Below are 20330 nucleotides of genomic sequence, written 5' to 3'. Positions count from 1 at the left end.
TTTGTTGTGAGCCATTGATCAAGTTCAGACATTCTTAATGCATGAGTGCATCTTTGAAGGATTTTTTCTTTTTTTTTTTTTTTTTTTTTTTTTTTACATTGTGTTTTGAGGCTATTTTGAAGGTTTAAGTTGATGGGAGTTGAAATCTGAAGTGACTAATGGCAGCAAATGCCAGCAGGGAAACTGCTGAATTGAAAGGGAAATTATCTGTGCTCTCTTCAACCCCTTCCCTTGCCAAACTCATAATATTAACAGGGAGTTTAGCCCTGGATCTGGTACTAGGCTGGCACATGAACAAGGTGTTTATCTCTAAGAATTAGACTTGGTATTGGGCAAATTTTACCCAAGTATTTGGTAATACTTTCTTCAAAAATATTCAAAAGTGGAAGCATGAACTATTTATCTGTACCACAAACACATAAACTCCCTTGGCAATATTTTGTATTTGATAACTTCAACTTTTAGACTTTAAAGCTTCTTATACTTTGAACCAGAATTTCTGACTTTGCCATAAAAGAAAAGGTTATTTTTTTTTAATACCTAGGGGCAATGTTTTCTGTCAGCACTTTTTAGGAACTACAATTCCATGATAGTATTGCTGTTAATTTTTATAGTTTTCACTCTTACCCCCAGATTTATCTTCTTGCAGTTTATTGGGTTTGGATACATGTATTTTTTAAAACACCAAACATTTATATGCATCTTTTGAGTTGACTATACAGATTTCTGATTGCTCACATGCAGGCATCACATTCTGCTTGACTGTAACTGGTATGCTTCTTTGGACCTGCAAATTGTAAGATTGTGAATACAAAGCTGGTATTTCCTTTTGTAGAGCAGCCTGAACTGGAATTGGAGGGCTGATTACCTCAATGCCATTTTGCATCCTTCCTTTCCTGAATAGATGAGAAGTTATTTTTTTCCTTTGCTGTCTCCACAATTTGTTACCAAAAGGAAGCTGAACTGCAACTTGATGCCACCTTGTTAGAAGGTTTCTGCTCCTAACAAAAACTGGCTTCCCTCCAGTATGCATTATCTATGTATAGATTACACTGGAGAGTAAACTTCAAACTACAATTTTCTGCTGCTTCACAGGAAGGAACTCTCTACAAAACAATTCACTAGCTACAGAACAGTGTGCTTAGGTCACTAAAATAATCTGGGGACTTTAAACTGCAATGCAAAGCAAACAAGAGCAAAGGTGCTGGTATGTTACCCAAAGTGAAGCTGGAAAGATCAACTGTTATTCATGCATTTCTAGAGATAAACTTGCTCCTCTTTTCACAGTCAGGTGAGCTCAGAGGAAATGGGTGAGCTCAGAGGAGAGGATGTCTGACACTTGAATTAGCAGGGACAGAGAAAAGCAGATAGAAGTGGGGCCTTTTGCCCATTTTTTTTCCCTTTCTAGAGAGTCCTGCCAGCTGAGCAGAAGGATGCTCTTCACACAAGCCATAACCAAACAGGAGCCAAGCCAGAAAGAGCCAATGCTCAGGGTTTTGGCTGGAGTCCCTTGAAACAGGTCTTTCTGCAGAGGAGGCTGCTGGCTGTTGCTCTTTGGCATGGACCAGTCATGGCTCTGTTTTCACTGTCCTTGGGCACATTGCTCTGAAGCTCAGTGCTCCTGGTACCACATGAGTAAACAAACACCACACTGCATGCTGGCTTGTGTGGGTTCTGCATGGCAGCAAGCACCAGTGGTGCAAAGATCCAGTTCTGTCCAAACCATAAAAAATGGAGCTTCAGGGACAATGCACTGGTGAATGAATTTATACATCCACATCCCAATGGGACCTGTGACCAGCTCTTTAATTTGCTGGCCAATATTAACTTAGAGGACAAGGGATCTAAAATCCATGAAATTCCTAAGAGTTATGTAAAGGTCAGCACACCAATGCTTATGCTGATGAGAACATTGCTGAAAGTTTTCATCCCCCATTAGACAGGGAAACACCTAACTTTATCTTCCACATCCAAACCTAAGTAAAATTAACCTTCATACTGTTTACAGATTGCCTAAGCAAAATTTATATTTTTAAATCAATCCCAGTAAATTTTAACCTTCCAGATGGCACTAAAATATTAGGAATATTTGGCTTGTCCTCCTCCTTCACAGATATTTGGAGTCTGTGTGTTTATCCAGCTCCAAAGGGCGTGGAGCTCTGTCTGTGGCAGCCTGGGGTGTGCAGGGGATGCTGTGCTGTGCAGAACAGGCTCTGTGTGTGAATCAGTGAGCACCCACACGTGGGGGGAATCTGTCTCTGCTGCTGCACTGCCTGATTCAGCTGCACAGTCTGCTCCATCCTTTATGCATCTCCTGTCAAGTGAAATCCTTTGCAGCACTGAGGACTTCTAATCCCATTATTTGTGATTCAGCCTTGCTATGAAGACAAACATTCCAAGCCCCTAACAGCTAACTGTGATAAAAGCCTAAATACTGTGAAACAAGAAGACATTATTAAATTTGTTGATTTTTTTATAAAGGAATCACATTCTATATAATCCCCGTGTATGGTGTTTTTCATGTTGTGTGGAAAGAAAATAATTCAGTATTAATTTAGGTAATTTCAAACACAATTTTTCTCCCCTGTATGTAATGAATATTTTTCATTCTACCCCATGCAGTTTTGCATCTGTTCTTGGTATGGGACAACCAGTCTAGACTGGCCAAATTAATCCTGGCAGAGGATAAGCTTGAAGAAATTACTTGCTTGCCTCAAAGTACCTCAAAGAAAGATAATGAAAGAAACTTCAAGAAGTACTTGTTACCTGCCACTCCTCCACTGGATAAGACATATTAGAAATGCTGCAAAACAAGTTATTCATTTTGTGAGGAGGAGAATTAATGAAGCTTGGTGTCCTAAACACTCAGGTGACAAATCCTATTCCCTGCTAAGACTAACCTCTTTCACTGTGGAAATACCCAACACTTTAGAACCTGATGGTTATAAATGCTTTCCACACTTCCACATCCCCTCTCCTGTGCCTGAAAGTGTTTTCCAGATGCTTCTCTGAAGGTCCAGGGATGATGTGGAAAGGTCCAGCTTTCCTCTGGAATCCAGTGGAAAGAAGGTATCTTGGTGTCCAAAATCTCAGTTTTTATCCAGGTAGGAAAGGTTTGGCTCCTCCCCCTGGGTGGAGCATCTCCCAGTGGGATGATGTAATTTTACCAGTCACACAGTGGGACTTAATGGTCCATTAGCAGATGACATCTTCCTGGAGGGAGGATGGATTGTGGAAAATATAAAGATGATTGCCCCAGCTGGTTTAAAGATGGCCCATTAGCAGATAATATGTGCCAGGAGATTAGGGTCACTGCCCCACCCAGCTCCAACAGATGGTGACAGAATACACATTGCTGATCACATCCTGTATTGCAACCCAAGACAGGGTGCCCCAGGACTTCAGGAGCCAAGAAGAGACAGAAATCAGTGTTTCCACATTTCCTGACTGAGTGCCAGAGCTGCTGGCAGGGCTGCAGTTGGAACAGGGACTCGTGTGCCTCAGTGCTCGTGGGGATGGCAGCAGAGGTGAGAGTGAAGTGCCTCTCTCCCACCCTTCTCCCTCTTCCCACGGGTGATTTGCATCTCAATAGGAGTTTGCTGAAACCGTGTGTATAATCTGAACTTCCTGCACGTTGAGATATAGAGACAGATCTTTTTCACACAGGAAGGAGGTTTAGCCTCATTGATTTCATGTGGCTACATCAATTTACTCCAGCCAAAAATCTAATCTACTCCTTTCAGCTGTTTAAAATTAAGAATTTTAAACTTTTCATGTTGCATAAATGAAAGAATTATAGTGAAGTAATCTCATAGTCGAAACATTTTTTACTCAATTTATTCTGCCAGAAAACACCTTGTTCAGAAATCAAAGGTATATGGTATTCCAAATATTTGAAGAAATAGCTATTCCTGTGTTACTTGCAGAAAAGCCTCATGAAGATCCAGGGCAGTTTTGATTATAGAACCACAACATTTAATGATACTCATCAAAGAGTTATTTTTTTAATCCACTCCAGGAACTACGGGAGACTTTTTATACTTCCATGTGAAAGCCATTCTCTCTCTACTACAAATTTATTTAATTGCAGTTCACACTACAAGATGTTTTGTCCTGCTGTTTTTGTTCTGCTCTGGTGCCTGGCAATCTCGTTTATATTTAGGGGCCTCTGGGACAGCTAGATTTGTTGGAAAAATCTGTTCCTATGTGTATTTGGATCTAAAACACTGCTCATGACCCTCTCTAGTCTATTGAATAGCTCAAAAGAGCTTCAAAAGTGCCAAAAAGAGCAAATTTGGATAATCTGCATCTATACAACTTTCAACAGGATCACTTCCAGTGATTTTTTTTTGGGAATTCAAAATTATTTTAATATTTCTAAACTACTAGCAAAAAAAATCATCACAGTCATTAGTATAATTCTTTTGAATATTCTTTAGAATAACTTCTGATCATTTAGCCTGGTCTCTTCATTGTTTAGTACTTCTCTCATGAGGTAGCCTATGCAAATCTTAGCAGTGATGAGTCAATATTTTCTTCTAAATTGTTCATGAACTTGAAAAATTAAGACAAAACCCAGTCCATTAAAGAGCTTACAAGTATTGCCCACTCCATTTTCTCTTTGTAGTTGTGTTTCAAAATAAATACATTAGCAGGCAGGTGTGCAATTTATTTTATATGTCTCCTTTTTAGAGAAAACAGTTTTATTTCAGGAGTACTACTGATATTTTGTTGAATTATTTTAGTGAGACACAATAAGTATTAGTCTTTCAGTAAAGTGCATAACAACCACAAAAGCTCATTTAAATTATCAGCAAAAACATTGAAGCAAATCATATTAGACAGGCTGATAATTATAGCATAGCCACAAAGAATTTAATTAGAATTTCAGCATTCGATAGTTAACTACTAGGATATGAGCAGATGATGGTCTAATTTGACTTTGTTTTACCTTGGAAATTCTTTATCTGCAGACAGCACTTTCCCAAGATAATCAGTGTATTTAAAAAGTTTCTAATTTTGTATTCAAAATAGAGAAGTGAACTGAGTTCTGCTAAGATACATGAACATAAATACTGTAAGTTACAGAGAAATTCAGATTTTTCACTGATGGACAAACATACATTTGTATGTGTACATGCACAAGGAAAAGACCTGTTTATTGGATTAAATGTTGCTTTGAATATTTCTGAATATATTTGTGTCTCATACAGTGTGTCTCACATTGTATGCACAAGGCATACCACAGATCAGCTTTCCCCTGTGTTATTCATATTTTATAAATTATGTGACCAGGTGTGGCTGAAAGTGATCTCATGGTAAAAAATAAAAACTACGGAAAAGTGCAGAAGTGCAAAGGGGTTTGTACTGACACAGCTGTATCCATGCAGTGGTTCATTCCACTGCACAAATATACAAGCTATACATTTTTCAAGTTATAAAGCTGAAGAAGCTGAAAACTCTTCTAATTTCCTCATATGCAGGAGCTTCAGTAGAGTTCTTAATATTACAGCCTCAAACCCTAATGCAAGAAACCTCATAGTGATTTGAAGAAGTTTTTAATTGAAATTTTTATGGTTTAATAATGGATTGTCTTCTGTCTCAAACCTGTTACATTCTGGAACTGAAGGAAGAAATACAGCTGATTTTACACTCTGGTTCTGCAAGAACCATCCAATCTTTGGATCTGAAAGCCAGGAAATGTTTGCAAACATTGATATTCTCTGTCTTTTTATATTATTCCTGAAGTATAAAGAAAATGCCTCCGAAAACTTTCTGATTCTACTTCATTCCTGAAAGCCCACTCAATTTATTTAACATTTGTAACTTTAAAACAACTTATTTATGCAGTTCTGGAAGTAGCAAAATCTACTTTGCTAGCAAAAGGCTAAAATCCACCATTATTAATGTCAGAGTCCCTCATGGATGCAGTTTAGTTGAAACTGATGGAACCATGGGAAGAAAGAAGATGCTGCCATTAACAAGAGAAAGAGTATTTGTACACTGAATTTCTTTGAATAGACAATGCCCACCTTTCTCACCAAAACTGAGTCCATGTCTACAAATAGCTTCTGTAAAAGGAATGGGACATCTGGGGTTATTTCAGGAGTGCCCACCTGTGCAATGTAATAAAATGAGAGATTTCAATCAGAGTGAAAAATGCTTCTGACAGTTCACAGTACACGAAGTACTAAGTAGTAAAATTTTGCCTTGGTGTGTGATCCTTGCTAAAGCTGGACTTGAGTGAGGATTGTACTGAATAATTTCAATGGACAGCTTTAAGAAGCTTTTGATGAAAGATGGATATGAACATAGGGATTTATATACTACTGTGCATGTTACAGTGTAGAAGAAAAATTCTCTGCCAAAATAGGGCCATTCACAAGGATTTTTTTTTTTTTTCCAGAAAAAAAATAAACAAAAATGAAATGACAAATCATGAATCTGGGCCACTGCATTTTGTTCTTCAGGGTGTTTGTTACTTTACTTTGTTTACTCCCCTTTTCATATACTAATCTTGTCTCAAGTCAAGCAGTATCTTTGATCTTGTGCTGCGTACACAAAGCTTCTGTCTTGTTGGGAGGCTACATTTTATTAAAATTGCAGCAAACTCAGTAGCCACACACAGACTAGCTGTTATTGTAGACACTCTCTACTGCCACTATTGAATAAAAAATGTTGGACAGAGTGATTCCAAAGGAATTATGCCATATGATGGGTTCAAAAGCAGAAGCTCCAAGGTTCTGTGTGACATCCATCTGTGGATATCCAGATATCTGTGTGGCTCCAGACAGACTGCAGACAGAGGGGTATTTTGCCACAGGTACAGGTTATACTGTCTCCATGCAGGATGAACTGGGAACCAGGAATGTATTCTAAATGTTTGAGGCCTGATTAACCCAGTGCCAGAAGATTCACACAAGTAAATGTTTAGTAGAGCTGGCATTTGAAGTGTTTTCTATAGGTACATGACTTTTATTTCCTCTTGAGGTTCCAAGTATAAATTTAATGTTATTTTGCTGTCTCTTGTTTGTGACGACAATTCCTACACATTTTATTCCAGTATTTTCCATTCTTGCAAGTGTAATAAAACAAGAAATACAGAATGTAAGACAAATAGATGTAATTTAAAGGAATTTGATTTTTTTCCATCTTGTTTAGTCAACATAATATAAGGCAGATTACTGAAGGCAAAATACATTAGAGAGGCAAAGGCAGGAGGATGATAAACCCACAGAGTTTGCCTTCAGATTGGCTGTCAAGCAGTGTATCTGGACTGCCTGCCAGGTTTTTGATTAAGGTGGACTCTAATGTCTTATTCTCTGTCTCAGAGGGGGCAATTTGCAGAAAGAACTAGTAATCTTTTCCTTCTCTGTCACTTACCTTGCACACTTCACAGGTTTTTAACACTCTAAATTGTATAGTTTAAAGAGCAGGACAGACAATTGTTTAGCTTGTAGTAGCTGGAGTTTCGACATACAACGGTGAATATCTGCACAAAATAACTATCTGCAGTCATTGTTGTCAATGTCCTTGTCTCTGGGCTGTTCAAGGCTCCAAACACAAACTGCAGCTTGTCATGGCAAAGTGCCTCAGCAACAACCTTCCCAGAATGAAAACCAGCTTAGCCTGTATTGTAAGATGCACGTTTACACACATGGAACATGACTGATGGTCCCTGTACACTGTAAGGCTCTTGCCAAAACACAGAATCACCTTGTGAGGTGAGGATCTGAGCCTCTTTGGAGGTGAATGAGGACCTCAGAAGCACAGAGAGTATTAGGAGTGCCTGAGGGACTGGTGTGCCTGGGCATGCCTTCAATTAGTTAAAGTACATGAAAAAGTCCTTAAGTGGCCAGGCAGGAGTTCCAGATGCTCCTGTACACTATCTCCAAAAAGGGCATTAGGTATTTATGGAGACTGTCAGAGCCTGCCCTTTATTGACAGACCAAGCTTTCCAAGCTCCCAGCACTCAGGATTAGGAGAGTTGAAAGGGTGCATCCTCATTTATTCCCTTAAGCGTTAGACTGTGAGTTTGCCTAATCCCTCTAGGAGCTGCTGATGCTGTCTGTCACCAAGCCTTGTCTTACAACATGCTCCATGTTCCTTACCTCCTGTGTAAACAACACTTCTAGCACAGTATGTGCTTTAAGTTGACATCCAACCAGCTTTAATTGGTGTTCCCTTACTCTACTTTTCAGAGAGTTGACTTTATCAGTTAATCACTTCATCAATTGGTTGGTAAATCAATCACTTTCAGGGTTTTGTAAATCTCAGCAATATGTGCTTCATCCTTTTCATCTGAAACTGGAAATCCCAGACTTTTTAGCTGTTCCTTGTATTGCTCCTTGTGGTTGACTCTACATTGCTTTGACCATTTTGCTCGCTCTCCTATGTGCTTGTTTGATCATCACTAGTCCAACTTGTGGCAGGATAACCAAAAGTACATGCATTACTCATGATGTAATCACACCAAGATTTCATCTCAATACCATTCTTGGTGGTACTCAACATTTTTGAGCCATTTATCTACTGCTGCACTATGACTCCATGGTTTCAGAGAGCTGCCAGTGGTGATACCATAATAATAAATAGGAAAAGTCAGATAGAGTATGTACCATAGAGCAAAACATACACTCTTTGGCACCTTGCCTTCAAGGTGGTTTGACTTCATTCACTAGCTGTAGAGATTTATTTTCTCATTTTGATAATTTACTAGGTCACACTGTCCAATTATTTGGGATGAAATAAATTTATCAGGAAAGTAGAATATTCCTTTGAAGGGACATGCTCTGATTCACCAGGTTCTCCTAGGGGAGAAGGGGGAATTGTTTTCCATTTCATTCTGTTCATTCTTTCATGAAACTCCAGATTACTGCTTTCTTTTCTTCCTGTCCACCAAGAGCAGGATATGTAAATTTATTCCTCAGTAAATCAGTGAAGGGCTGCCTGATTTGTTGGAGCATGAAAGGGAATTGATGGTGTGGGACAAGCAAAATGGAAGGAAAAGGGAACTTCCCTGATCCCTAAGAAAACCTATTTTAAATCAATTGTGTGAGGAACTGTAAAGGTTTGTAAGAAATGTTAAGCCAAAAGCAAGGAGATATTTACTGCATTGATATAACTGAAGGAGGTTTCTCCTGGTGCTGGTCTGTAGGGAAGCTGCACTTCTGCTCCTGCTGTTTGCACCCTCCAAGCCTGACTGGCTGTGTTCTGCATTGACTGGAGAGTGACTCACCCCACTGCATGTTTTGAAGTCAGCCCGTTCTGCCACCCTGATTCCTCAGTGCTCAGAAAACCAGACACAATTCAGGCAATTTTTAACATCAAACAAAGATCAGAGCAGCAGGAAGAAAGAGAGTAGAGCTGACTTTGTCAAGCACTAGTGAGGGATAGCATTGGAATCAAAGTAAAAGCATTTACCGTTGGTCAAGAGTGTGCTCATTACAGCTGTCACAGAGCTCCTGAAAACAAGTTTACTTAAACACCTTACTTTTAGTTATTTATTTGTCAAAAAGCAATGGGATACGGTTGAAAAAGAGTTATAAAGAGTAACAAAAAGTAAAGTAAAAAGCAAAAAACTGAACTTTTTATACATGTAAGCCAAAAGTCATTTGATAACATTCCAGCTATGCAAACTTTTTCTCTATATACTTACTTGTAAGTTAGATATTTTCCACCTCTTGCTAATTCTGTGCTAGTACAAGTGCATTAAGTTAAACATATTGCAAGATTTTGCCTTATAGGACCTGGTAACGCAAACCATAATTTCAGATTGAACACCTGATATTAGATTTCCAAACCTGCATGTTGAACAGCGTGCTATTTGGGGTACATTTTATAAAAAGAAGGCAAATGGAATTAACTGTCATTGAAGGCAGGTAAAAGTAAATTAACTGTCATTATGAACAAGAGCAAAGAATTAAGATTTTACCATGAGAAGAGAAAGACTGTGGTCCTTCCCACTTCCCTCTATGCACATAACTGATACACCCACACCCTCAGGCTGATCTCTTTAGGTTCCCCCATAGATCAAGGTACTTTAAAGGGTCAGTTTAGGTGTGAGGTGGGATGCATCAATCCCTAGGAGTGACTAAGCTCCTAATTTGGGCCTAATTCATCTGGGCTTTTGCAAAGAGGAGTACTTGTGAGAGCAGAAAAAAACCTGATTTGAGTTCCTAAGTAGATCATGAATATCATAAAGACAACACACATTGTGCTGTCAAAGAAAAATGAGGCATTAATCTTGTTAGGTGATAGACTGAAAAATATCTCTCTTTTGAAACACATTGTGAAAAGCAGTGGTTTCAGAATCTAAGAAACTGGGAAGAGTTTTAGGGATGTGATGATCCTAATAGCAGCACAGAAATTTATGCTATTGAGAAGCACATCTTACATGAAAATAAGGTAGTCTTGAACAGAAAAATATTCATATGAGGGACAGAAATCTTCAAAGGGAGAAATGCAACTTGTTCCCTGCACAGTCTCAAATTTGACATCATGGAAGGCAAGGCAGAGCCCTCAATCTGAGTCAGAGATCTGCTTCACTTGCTGAGTGTCTGGGTGAATAGGAACCCTGGATATAACTGCAGAATGTGGATTTCTACAGCCTGTCTTGAAAAGGACAGAAAGGAAGCATATCAGTCTGTCCCAGAGCTGCAGGCACAGTGTACCACTGTAATTATTAACTTGTATCTTCAATGCACTTTCCTGGTTGCTGTGGGTTACCACCTGTCAGTTGGCTATTTTATCAGCCAGGGAATAGAAACGGAGCCCCAAGCTTCCATTATTTTAACATTTTCTTCCTTTCAGGTCTTGTTTTTATTATCCATTGAATGACCATAAACAGCTGACAACACTAAAATGGCTCTGCTGGCAGTTTTGTGGCTTTTTAGCATAAAAAAACACCCTATTCTCTGCTTCTCCTGTTCCCTGTGTGTGACCAGGCAGATCCTGGTAATTTTGGCCATGTTGCAGCTCCCACCTTTGCCCCATTGCCTTGCTGAATCTGCAAGCTCCCTGCTTTGTCCAAGCAAGTACAGTCCATGTCCCTGTTTCCCATAGCCTTTGATGAATGTTTGACAAAAACATCTCCCACCCAAGTCCTCTTGCAGGTGGGTCATGCTTCAGCTCACAATGCAAAAGCCAAGGTGACAAACTCTACAGAAAGTGGTGTCCTTGCACAATAACTTCTGTGTGCTTTCATGTCTTTTTTCCTGGTTTTGCTGCCTTTTTGGCTGGTTTTCTCTTTTAATTGTACTTTACTGAGTTTCAGCTCACCCCTGACATTGTGATTTGCTTTGCTCTTTCATTTGACACTTGAGCAAGATGCAGCTTGTTGTTACTGCCCTCTTCATTTCCATACTCTATGAGCAATCACAGCATCTCTTTGATAATGTTGCCCAGCTGCTCAGAGGTTCATTTCAGATCACTTGAAATTTTCCCTTGTTTTTTTCTGGCTGCTCAGTGCTATCTGTCCCAGTTCTTTCTATCACACAGAAAAATTCGACTTGGCAAATTTTGCTCAGATGTTTGGGATGGTGAAATGAAAGTAAGTGGAGATAAAGGGGTTTTCCACATTGGTAATGAGACCTGGAGCTCTGAATGTGTCTGAAGGAGAGACACAAAAGTGTTTGCACAATGCCAGTATCAGCATCTTAACTCAATGTGTTGTCCTGCCACAGAAAGAATGGGAGATTCTCAGTGTAGATGGAAGTATAGATCATTCTCTGTTCCCTTCTACACTGTTCCCACACTGATCTACCAAAAAAATAAAGAAGGACCCAGAAGATAGCATTCCTCTTCCTTAGGACTGCAGTTAGCTCTGTGCTTACGTAGACCATGCAAATAATAGATGTGCTAATTGATAACACAAAATTTCCATCTTTGGGTGCAACTGTCTCTGTGCAACCCTCCATTACACTGAAGCAATTTTATTCACCAAGAAATTTACAATTACCTGTAATTGCAGGAAGCATCTTAAGTTTTTAATGTGAGAGTGAGAACCAGCTGTAATTCCTGACTGCAGTTACAAATATTCAACCTTTTCACCTGGGTAACAGCTTCAAATAAAAACTCTCAACAGTGCTCTGATTCAAGCATTTCTTTAAATACTTTGAGTTCCATTACAATTTTTTCAAGAATCACAATTCATACTATAAAAAAAATGGAGGAGATAGTTTTTTAAATGCTTGATGTAAATCAAACTCAGCTCCTTAAGCATAGACCAGTCACTGTAAAAACACGCAGCATAAAAATACCAAATACAAGAAAAAAAGGAAAGGACTGAGGCACACCTGTACCCTGTAGTAGATGTAGTTTAATTTTGTAAATTCATATTTTTCTAAACCACAACTTCTCATAATTTCTGTCATATCTTTCATTGGAACTTAACTTTCTATTCCACATGTCAGGGTGCCATCTGGGATCAGAGATATTGTGCTGTGAGCCAAGGGAAACCAATTATTTGGGTGTATAGGTAATCAAACTACAGTCACCTGAACCTCTCTGCATCTCGGTCCATGAGGGCTCCTCTTTCACCCTGCAGATGTGCTGACAGACCAAGGAACTCCTTGATACAGAGTCAGAGGATCATGAAGTAGGAAAAGATCTCTAAGATCCTGAAGTCATTAACAAAGCATCACCATATTCACCACTAAACCATAAGTCACCATGTTACAGAGATCCAGAAATGTCACTCTGTGTGAGTGGCACATGAGGGAACTCTGGCTCCCCTTGCCTCCACAGAAACATCCCCATCTTCATTTCCAAGGCTGTTCCTCAAGGAGCACAGTGGAAGGAGCTCTGTCACAGCAGTTCTGAATTCTCCCAGGCTGTCTGAGATGAGCTAATTAAGCATCTACAGAGTACAATGCAAAGGGAGCTGATGGGGATGCTCGAGGAGGAGACATCTTTATTCACCAAAGAAATGAGTATGAAAAAGGTTTCTAATGCAGCCTCAATCAGTCAGTTTGTATAAAGTAAATTGATTAAACATTTGAATGCAGAGATTGCTGGTAGCAAAGCTGATACACATGGTCTTGCCATTAATCTGGTTACAGCATTTCACTGACACTGTGTCTGATGGTGGGAGAGCATTTTAGAAATGTGTGGAACTGTACCTGGTTCTTCTCTACCTGCTCAGCTGACTTGGGAAGAATATAATTCCTGATCCATAATCCCATTTTAAATTTTCTTTTAACAAAAGTAAGTAGACAATGAGCTGGTGTTTGGGATGCTCTCTGAGGGTCAAGGCTAATGAGAAGCATGACTTGAGAGAGCAGCACTAGTCAGCACCTTTATGCATTGGCTTTCCCTCATGCTAATTAATTACAGGCAGAAGTCTCCATTCCACAAGTCCTTTTTGGTGGCACTAGTACAGTTTGAATCACACTTTGTTTCCAACAAATGGCTTTAAAACTGAATTTTTGTTAAAATATTTGTGTGGATCTCAATAAAAAAACCTTATGATACAGTGTGGCTATACAATGCCTTGCTTAATTATGATGATTGTCAAAAAAAAGCTTCATCCCATATTATCATTACCAGTGACAGATTTGTGTTGACAATGGTGCAGGCTGTGAGCAGCTGCACTTCCTTCTAATATCCATGATCACAGACTGACAAGTTAATGTACTTCTTTTAAGCAATATGTAAAATTTATCATGATATAAGATCTAAGACTTGCTATTCATATTGTCTCACAGAAATCGTTTATTTTGCAAATAAAACTATGTTCTTGAACCAGAGGGAAATCCTTAGTAGAGCTTTGATTGGTTACATTTTGGATTTTTAGAACAATACTGTAGCAATCCTATGGAGAACTTGATTGAGCTTTTAGAAACGTTCGTGTTGGTGAGGGGTACAGTCTGACCTGCTGAATTTGCTCACTTTGTAGAGGATGTTCCTTTCCTAGGGTACCTCATGCCTGGCAGAAAAAGCATTGTATGTGCTTGGTCTAACTTGTTTGGGCTTTTGAAATCCTGATGAATGAGAAGCTACACTTCTGCTTTTTTCACCTGAACTCTGAAAGGCTTTCCCTGATGGTGTGCTTAGCTGTCCCTGCCTTTATGGCACATTCCTGATCTTTTTGAGTCTTCTCCTTTTCCATACCTGCTCTGAGGGGGTTGGTTTAGGTGATGTGCCTTGAATGATAGAACTCTGAGAAAATGATCAGAAGATGCAGAATAACTGGTGAGAGAGCCCAGCTGGAGAGATAAGGAGTCAGATATTAGGAAGTTTTAGGTGTTCCTGAGCACTGGTAGGGGAGCTCTGCCCTGCTGTCACAGGGGATGGCTTGCACCCTCTGTTATCCAAGTTTCAGTCTGTCTGTGCCCCTTTTACCTTTTCTCCCTGGAAAAGTCCTGTTAATCAACCCTCCCTTATTTTTCCCTAAGTAAATTCCCTCCTTAAACCCCTTTGCATTCCCTTTCTCTGCCTGCTCCTCCCCAAAATCCTGATCAGCTGTAGTATTACTTGGCTGTGCTTGCAGATAGCTCTTCTCCTATTTTCCATTTTCATTTTAAATGAAAATTCTCTGGGGCAGTGACCTCCTTCAATTTGTGTCCATAAAGCACTCTGGGGACCTATTCTTGAATAACATAAAACACAACAATGATAAATCTGACTGCTAATGATATAAGCTAAGGAGCAGGTTTGCTTTACTGCTGGAAGGCAGATCACAGACAGTTCACTCTTTTGCTATTGCTGCCACAATCCCATTTTCTATTGCAAAACACAGAACCAAAGTTGGAAATTACATATTGAGTCTGGACTCCTTTTTATATCAGGAAAGCTAAACCCTTTAGGGGAAAGCTGTGTCAGGGAAATTGCCCCAGCAAAGAGTAATAATAGAGTAATAGAATAATGATGTCAATGTACTAAACAGATTTGTGAAGGAATTAAACAGTATGTGCTGATTTTTGTTCAGATATGTGTGTCTCTGTCTTGCTCTTGCAAATTAGACAGAGCTGTGCTTTAACATCTGAGGGCAGATTTGGGAAACTCAATTATACAGAAATCAAACTATTATGCAGCTTTTTTCATCAGTTTCATACTGCATTTCCTGTTGCTAAGATGGGATAACTTGCCTATGCAGCAGAGAAATTAGTACTGTTCTAGAGTATTATTGAGCATAAAGTTCTGGAAATGGAGAGAGGTTATTTCTCCCTAAGTAATATCAAATGGATCTGCCAACATATATTCCCATTTCTTCTGAACTAAAAGGCTAAGCCTTCTGATCATGATCTTCCTTAAATGTATTTAGAAACCCAAGAGAAGCTCCTCAGTAGTCCACCATGTTCCCTATGGATTAGCATAAATAGTTTGCTAGAAACTTCCAACTTTAATGTCAGTTGTTTACTGCCACATAGTCGTGTATTTATCATAAAAATCAGGCTTAAGAAAGAAAAATTATAAGCAAAAGAAAGAAAGCTAAGAACTTGTTTAAAATGTTTTTTCTTTTTCTTCAGCCCTAGTTAGAATCCCCCAAACAATCACTTACTTATTTTAAATGAAATAGATGAGATCTGATTTGTCAAACCATAGAAATGAAACTCTTAGAACTATATTCCAGATCCTTGAATAATAATGGTGTCACATCAACTTAGAAAAAACAAAATTAATTATTTTCTGTTGTACAAATATGTGAAAAAGTATCAGTCTGATTTTTTAATTTTTTTAATTCTGAAATATGTGCTTTCACTGAATATTATTTTCCCTATTTTTCTTCTCTGTTTGCATAGTTCATCAGTGGTAAATGTCATTGAAAACAAGTTAGAAGACATCATTCTATGCTACAAGCTAGGGTCTTTTTACAAGTAGCTGTTGAGCCTTAACACTTATGGTTTGTGCAGCAAATTGAGAGTTAGATTACACTTCTTTCAGTTAAAAAAAAAAAAAAAGTAGTTTTGTTGCTTCTTTCACTGTTGAAGATTATTGTAGGAGGGAAATTAACCTCCCACCACACCTCATTTCTTATTTTCTTAAGCTTTCCAGGCCTGATTCACTGCTGTATGACTTGAGTTTGAAGAGCTGTTACAATGGGAGTGCACAGGAAGGAGTGCAGCTGGAGTAGCACCATGGAGAGTCAGACCTATTATCTTGGCAAGTGACTAATCCCACGCTCCACAGCACAGCCTTTAAAACATCAAACTTCTTATCCAGGAAATAACTTTCTGCTCAGCAGAAGTGCTACTCACCTGAGCCTTCTGCTCTTTGTTTTCTGAGACAGCTATACTGAGGTTTACTTAAATAAAACAGAAATACATAAAATCCAGAGGTAAAAAGTTCACCCTTAGGAAGAGCTGGCCAAGCAGAATGGAAATGGGGAATCACCAGCGATCTGTGACTGAGTCTAAAAATGGACTGACCAAACTCTTGTGAAGAAGGGCTATTTGTGTTTGCAGATGGAATGAGACAACACTCCTGCTGAAATTCAGTACAGAGAGATGCAAAGCCTTGCTCCTGTGAAGGAATTCTCTGGCTGGTGGAAGCAGCTCTGCCCCAGGGCTCCTGGTGAGCAGCAAGCTGAGCACGACCAGCCCTGGCAGCCAAGGGGCCAACAGCTCCTGGGATGTGAGAGCAGAACCAGAATCCTGGATTGGAGTGATCATCCACCTGTTACACCACACTGCATCCTGCTTTGGCCTCCCAGAACAAGTCATCCCTAATCTGCAGCAGATCCAGCAGAAGATTATCCATATGGAAATGGGAATGAAACCATGAGAAGAGACTTCAGGGCACTGGAGAGCAGCCAGCCTGTGCCTGCAAGGAAGAGCAGACAGAGGCTGGCACTTTTCAATGGTGCCTCACAGGAGGATGACAGACAATGGGATTGAGGAAAAAAAGAGAGATTCAGGCTGGGTAAAAGTAAAAACCTTTTGCTCTGTGAGGATAGTGCAGCAAGGGGACAGACTCCAGGGGAGATTGTGCAGTCCCCATACCTGGAGATTTGCAAGCTCAACCTGAACAAAGCTCTAAGCAGCCTGAGCTGCCCTCACATCTGATCCAACTTCGGCTGAGAGGTTGGACCAGAGACCTCCTGATGTCCCTCCACCCCTAAAGGACATGTTCTTGATCCTACAGAAGCAACAGTGGTGAAGAGAAGCGTCATATAGATAGCTTCTAAAACTCTTGAGATACCAGATGTTGTATGAGGGTAAAATAACATCCTATTTGAACACAAAAACGTTGTTAAAATTCCCTCTCCCCCACACAGTATTAAGCTGTTCAGTGATTTTTGTGTTTATAGCAGTATTCAGGCCTTATGGCCATTCACACTGAAGGCTGAAATATTTGAGTATCACCAGTATCACAAGACAGAACCAATGCATGGATCAGTACCCTACTTCTGATTCATCACCCTATTGAATTATTGCCATTTTACAGTGCTTTAGGAAATAATGTCAAAGCTTCCAAATTCCACCACGTAAGCAAATATGTTTCTGTTTTATAAGTTTATGCATGAGTTTATGAATTTTCTCTGTCCAGATGGGTTTTTCACTTGCTTGCACACATAAAAGGGGTGGAAACAAAAAAAACCCCATGATTCCAAATGTACTGACAAAGGTATTCCAAACTGTATTGGGAAAAAACATCTGCCTTTTCCCCTGAGGAACAAATAACCTAACTTACAGGCAAGAATCAATGTCACAAATGGCTTTTTTTTTTATGTTTATATGATGAAATAGTTTCAGTTTTTAACAGAACAAAATTGTGTAAAACCAGCTAGATTCCTTCTTACATTTATATTAAAAAGTTGTAGTTTTAAAGAGTATATACCTGTAAAAATACTGATAGAATTTCAGATTTAATTTATTTATTTCTCCTGGCCTTTCCCAAATGAGACTCCTTTTCTATTCTCCTAGTTAAATAGAGACTCAGGAGAGGGAAAGAGCACATTACTGCATGTGGAGGTTTGGGCACAGCCCTGGGGCTGGAGCCCTTCCCATGCCACCTGCATTAGTGTTCACCTCTGGATAAACTGTGTGGTCATGGAAACTGGGGGGCCAACTGGTGTCAGTGCTACTAATTTTTAAAAGCTTTGCTCTTCATGGATTTATTGCTCAGGAGAGGGATAAGAGGTATTGGGTTGTAACACTTTATAATCCCTACTGATTTCTGCCAGTTCCTGGACAGTCAGTGGAAGTGAACAATGATTGTTTTAGGGAGGCTGGTACTGCTGCTCCTGACATTCAGAGATACCCTAGCTATGCTTTCCATTCCACAGGGAATTTAAGGTCTTTTTTCAGACAGTGTAGGTTAAGCCTTTACTTCTTTCCCTACATCCACCTCCAAGGTTAGTTCAGCACTTTAGGAAACTGGATCTCACCAATGCTGCTCTTATTTAAAAAACAATACTTTATGGCATTTTGGAGTCTTGTTTAGAACATTTTATTGATAGGATTTTCTAATTGCTACCTCAAAATGTTACTGAAAGAGAATCAGGAGCTGTCAGCTTTGACATTATGTCCTTAAGCCTTTGCTGAGCATCCACCCAAGGGAGCATCAGAAGCTGTTGGCTTAGCAGAGGAAAGCTTTAATAAAAGGTCAAACAAAATCATGGTGGAATCATTAATATGTTTTCAAGGGGACACTTAAGACAGGCCCTTCCCTGGACAAAGGGACAATAAAGAGGACTTAGGAACAAAGAGCCTTTGTTACATATTTATTCTATTGAGCTTTAAACTTTGAGGTTTTTATTCTATTGGGTTTTGAGCAGACAAACATTTAACTTGACCTGAGAGAAATGCTAGGGAGCATTGAGCATCCCAGGTCAAACAGCAGTCTCTCTGCCTCTTGGTGTATGAAGCATAAATGCATAATGGAAAAAGAAAAGTACAACAAAAAAACTGCCTCCAAAATTATCAAAGTAGATTTACTAATAGGGCATCATGCTTTTAGAGAAGTCACAAACATTGAAATTGTGAAGGGCAAGTTCAGACTTCAAAACTCTGCTCGTGAGGCAATTCTTAAAAGACCTTAAGGTTAATGGCAGATAAGCTCAATATGTTCTTTCAGTGAGGTGCTGGAGAATAAAAGTTGCAAAAAATACTATGAATAACAAAAAAAGGACAATTCCTTGATTTCAATAATACACCAAAGAACAGAATAATTCTTTGAAGACTCAAGCCCAGACCTGGAAACAATTTTGTAGCCTTGCCCAAAGAGCAAACTGAGGCAAAATCTGGAGACTTCTAGAGAAGGGTCCCTTCAAAAGAAAAGGAAGCTAAAGCAAGCCACATGAAAAGCAAATTAAAATGTCCTCTCAACTAAGTGATGCTACACAGCTGCAGTCTAGTAGGATTCAGCATCTCCATCATACAAATGAGGGTTGCATTTTGCTGTTTATAAAGGAAATATTAAGAAACTTCCTGTAAATCTGATTTCAATCCAATAGTCAAACGCTAAAACACCAAAAATGCAAAGTGCAATATTTTTCTCCTCATGCCAAATTAACCAATTAAATACTTGCTAATGGAGTTTGTAAACTCACCATAAATTGAATCTCCTGCTTGGTTCAATTCCTTTCAAAATATATTCTAGGAATTGCATAAAGAAGTCTTTGCTGTGGAAATTATCAGTGGCATTCAAAGGTCTGTTTTATGTAGAAGGTCAGTTAAATGACCATTTTTGCCTCCCTGATTCTAAATTACAAAAAAATCAAGACCTATAACATTTAAGAGTTAGACTACACACTTTAAAATGTGAATGCTATTTAACAGAGAAGATATTTTAAATTCCTGTGTTACTCTTGCACTTAAATGAATTTAGCTCTCAGAAACAACTGTAATTGAAGCAATAATTTGAAAATTGCTTGTTTTTCTATGCAAATATGCCCTCTGCTTCCTAACACTGCTGCAGTAGTGTAGGACTGAGAGTCTGTGGTTATTTGTTCAGCAATCTGTACCTTCAGGACCAAACTGAGATTGCAAGCAGGATTGGCTCCATGCTGCCTGACATGTGGAGCAATGTATATTGTATTATTTACCTTTAAATTACAATTATATTTGTAACCTAACTACCAAAGTGGGAAGGCAACCACAGACTCCTGTTTATTTCCAGCAATAAATATAATGGCTTCTCTTTAAAACAGCAACAACCTATAAAACTTGAAATCAGAAAGTCAAATGAGGATAATATCCCATTCCATTAAATTTATCAAAGGTTTTATAGCTCTAATCAGTGGCCAAAATAGAAGGGCTGGTAAAAGCTTACTTGCCATGCGAGCACTTCAGATAGAAGAGAATTGGAACAGAGATCTATCATAACTCTGATATTGTCATTTGGGTAATTCTCCATACCCAAATCCTTCCTCTTCTGTCCATTAG

Source organism: Oenanthe melanoleuca, chromosome 4 (assembly GCF_029582105.1).
Source record: "Oenanthe melanoleuca isolate GR-GAL-2019-014 chromosome 4, OMel1.0, whole genome shotgun sequence".
Classification (NCBI taxonomy): domain Eukaryota; kingdom Metazoa; phylum Chordata; class Aves; order Passeriformes; family Muscicapidae; genus Oenanthe; species Oenanthe melanoleuca.
The sequence above is the reverse complement of the archived record's forward strand: the minus strand, read 5'-3'. Positions refer to the sequence as shown.